Below are 4,371 nucleotides of genomic sequence, written 5' to 3'. Positions count from 1 at the left end.
TGTCATGAGAACAGTCATTCTTGAGAGACAGCCATTATTTGTTGTCAGATTGGAGTACCACAGGAAAGTCTGGCTCTCCCAGTTACATATCTAGAGAATTAGCTTTTATTATTTTCTTCCTTCCATGTAGTAAACAGTAACCGAAAGAAAATTCCAGGAGGCCTACTGTCCTTCTAATACCCCAAGGTTGTGGATTTTAAAATCAGGTTATACAAATACTTGTCAGGGATGGTGTAGCTCAGAAGTGAGGCTGGGGGTTGGATATGCTCCCCAGCTTTCCTGGATCCAGCCTCTGAGGCTCAGGGCTCCTTTCCCGAGGGCCATATTAGTGAGAGTTTGGTTGCTTCTCACTTGTGTGCGACCCCCAACTCATTTTTCAGTGAGTCAGCAGCCCCCAACCCAAAATAGGTGCCATACTCCTGGCTTAGATGATGCTTAGTCCTAACATGAGCGTAGGTACTCGATTAAATGATCTCTCAAGGTCCCTTCTAGGCCTATGATTCTATGACATCTAAGTTACCCACAAATCACTCCTTCGAATCTTCAAAAGCTAGCATCCAATTAAATGAAAAAGAAATGTTTACAGGTCCTAATTGCACATTGAATGTAGTGTCCAATTTGAAACAGACTACAGTGGAAGATTATATTGTGAGTCTTTTATATTGCATGCAAATTAGTGACCCACATAAAAATACACAATCTCTAGGCATAGTTCAATTAATCTAGATTAGAAATGTATTCCTCAACATCCGATTCATTCATTTATTGGAGGTTATTTCTACTATGACTGTCATTCCCTTAATTCATCACAGAGTAGCTGTCCAGGTGTATTCATTTCATTCTGGTCTCCTTTGGCAGAAGGGCATAGAATTAGGAGTGCAACAAACAGGTCATTTCTACACAGGAGAGAAAAATGAATAATGTGAAGAAACAACTGAATGGAGAAAGATTAGCATTTACTGTGTTACAGTCAGTCCAGATTGTAGAAAATAGTGGTGTATCTGTCAATCACTGGCTTGGCTAAAATGTTGTTTGCATCAACATCTGCCAGCATCATGTGGAACCTTTTTGGAACATTATGTAAAGTCTAGAAATCATTGCTTTGAAAGTGCCTTTTTCATCTGAGTATTTTCCACATAACTATAAAAGGAAAACTCAAAAAATGGAATGCACTAAGGATGGAGAAACTGAATGTAAAAAAGAGTCTAGGGAACACAGTATCTGGCATAAAATGAATTGTGGATTATAAAACTATGTCAAGGAGAATTTAAAAAAAAATGAAGTTACATGTAAATGAGAGAACATACAGAGTGTACCTTCAATAATAGCTGCTGATGCTGAATCCAGTCCTGCACCATGGAGGCAGGAAGGAACAGACTCTTAGTAAACAAATCATCCTGTAGTTCTTCTGTTCTATTCTCAGACAACTTGATATTAGACGGAATAGTGATCAAGAGTATCCTTGGTCAATATGCTTAACATTTTCCACTTTGGGGATGGTTTGCTGAGTAGGAAATGTGTTCTGTTATGTTACCATTCCTTGAGCTAACAGGAGAGAAAAAATGTTGTATCTCCTTTTTTTATGCAAATTTAACATGAAGTGTTCCTTAAAATCTTAGTTATTTTTTCAAAGCAAACACATGCGGGAGGTTTCGGCATACATAGAAAAACCTGTTTAATATCACTACAAATTTGCATTCTCCATTGATTCTTAAAAAGCATCAGCATTAGGAGGAGATCCATCCACTGCCTCGTATTCTTTCTTATACTGAGACCTGTGAGAAGAGGGAAAACATTTTTGTAGGCAGTAAGGAAGGTGTGCATGGGTAGGATAAAGAAATGTGTTCAATTCTTCTTTCCCTCTATATTGCATTAACACACTCCCTCCTTTCTCTTTCATCACCACCTTTTCCTATTTAGACTGACCATCTGGGAGATAAAGAGTCGAGTGTGAAAAAATGGTATTTCTGTCTTCTACCTCTTTTATGGTTTTTGTCCCAGTCCTGGTTCTTTCACTGCCCTTACTCTCTGTTGCTGAGCAACCTGTTCTTTCCTAATTTCTTTTTGTTGCCCTGTATTCTGTCCCCAGTTATAGTTCTGTGTCTTCTTTTTGTTCCTATCCTCTGTCCTCTTTCTGGCGTTTTGTCATCCTCTCTTCTTTCATTTCTCCCTTTTAAAAATTCCTTTCAATTGTTCTTGGTTGTTTTACTTGTTATTTAGCTTTTTTCTCCTCACTGTCTTCTCCTGTTTAAGTCTGCACCCTGTTTCCTGCTAGTTCTCCCCCTCTGCTTTGCTTTGTTTACTCTCTGCAATGAATATTGCAAATGAAGAAGGGTGACACCGCAGGATGACTGGAAGGAAAGAGGAGAGAAGAAAAGAAGGTGAGAACATAAGAGTGGCCACGTAGTTGAGTCCTCTATGGAGGAATGCCTCTTGGATAGAAAAAGAGAAGGGGGGAAAAAAGAAAAGGCCTGGAGGAAGAGATGTAGCCAAGAATCTTCTTCCTCTTGCTGCTTTCTCGGGGTAGCTACCAGCAACTTGGAGCAAGAGTAAAATAACACAAATGTAGAATTCATTCAGGTTTGTTTGGTAAGGTGATTTTTTTCTGAAGGACAGCACTTGCTCTACACTGGTCATTCTGCAAGATCATTTGAATTTTTTCTCAATTTCTGAGAAATTGTGTGTTGATCTCATAGTTATTCAGTGACTGTTATTTTTTCTATGTTTTACCTTTTGTGTTAATTTATTTTAAAACGTAATAAAATAAATGATAAAATGTTAGAAAGTGCTGAAATGGGGAGAATAGAAAATTTCAATTTTATTAGATTCTTCTTTTTTTGTCTTTGCCTGGACGCAGCTTTTCTAGATACATCTTTCTGTGTTCTCAAACACGAGTGGACGAGATGCTCAAAGATGCAAAGGGAAATTTGGGTTTCATCTGCCATTGAAAGCCGTTGAAAACATTCCCTTAGGTATGTTGACTACAGATGGCATTTGCTACACACTGGAGAATAAGGTGTACGGCTCAATCCTCCATTGTCCAAGATAGACTAAATTTTGTTTATTGTATTTGGTTCTAAAATTTGTATTTTTACAAAATGACTCAAGGCTCCTGGCCGCAATTTAAAACAAATGACTGTAGAAAACAAAAGCTTCCCTTCAAATAGAGTTGCACGCTTTTATTTATTAGTGTTACAGCATCATAGAGTGACCCAACTAAAACTAAAGTTTCTTTTTGCTAGGTCTGCACAAATACATGTAAATGGTTGGTCTCTGTCCTGAAGATCTTACAATCTTAACAAGCAGGATAAAAAAAGATAACAGCCAAGTGTAGACAGAGATGTTATGAGACTTGTCCAGTGTCACTCAGCCAGTCAGCGATAGAGCCAGGAATAAAATCCATGTCTCCAATCCATGGCAACACTCTTCCTCCCAACTTTTAATATAATAGGTCTTCTCTTTTCCATTATGTGGATATAAACTGCTATAAAGTGTGTAATACTATTTACAGTCTTTTGCGATAAAAGGCACTACATATATTAATGAAATGCATGCTATTTATTATTAATAATAACAAAGCTACAGTTTTATTATAAGAAAAGCAATCAAAAATGTGAGAGAAGGAAAAATGTGGGACTACTCTGTAAAATGAGCAAAAAAATTTAAACCTATATCTTTGGTTTTCATAAACTTTTAAATAATGCTCTATTAACCATTGCTCTATCCTAAAATCTTTGATGAAAAACTTTACTTATGCTTTCTCTGGGGAATTTACTTTCTCTAATAGAGTAATTGTACATAAAAGTTCACTGTGACTGCAAATTTCATGTTAGTTTGGCATGCTGGCATACAGCAAACATCTGTACGTAGCACATGTCCAGTATTTGTGAGTTTATAATGTAACAGTTTTTGAGCTGGATGGAGTGCCAGATGTGTTTGTAGTATTTTATTAGGTAATGCTCTCCTACTCTTGTGGCTTGTTTAAAAAGAGGGTGTAACACCAGACTGCTGACTAAGAAGGGAGGGTCTCCTTTAGCTCAAGTGGTAAAAATCTGTTCTTTTGGAGCCAGAGTTTATGAGTTGTTAGTCAAGCCACACACATTTGGTTAACTGGTGACCACATATGTATGCATTCAGTCCTTGATTGTTACATATTAATAAGCTTTTCCTCTTGAAGATTTACTTTGTTCTGTTTTTATTTCTATAAAATTATCCATGTTCCCAGAAACTCATAAGCATACACAAACTAGAGCCACTTCACCTACTCTCAGAGAGATGACAAGCTTATTTTCAAGTGTACAGTTCTGCTACAGCTGCTGTACAAAAGATCATATTTATAAAGCAGATCTCTTATCTGAAGGAGTAGCTTCA

Source organism: Pelodiscus sinensis, chromosome 7, assembly GCF_052426305.1.
Source record: "Pelodiscus sinensis isolate ZL-2025 chromosome 7, ASM5242630v1, whole genome shotgun sequence".
In the NCBI taxonomy this organism is placed as follows: Eukaryota; Metazoa; Chordata; order Testudines; family Trionychidae; genus Pelodiscus; species Pelodiscus sinensis.
Note: the sequence above shows the minus strand (reverse complement) of the source record.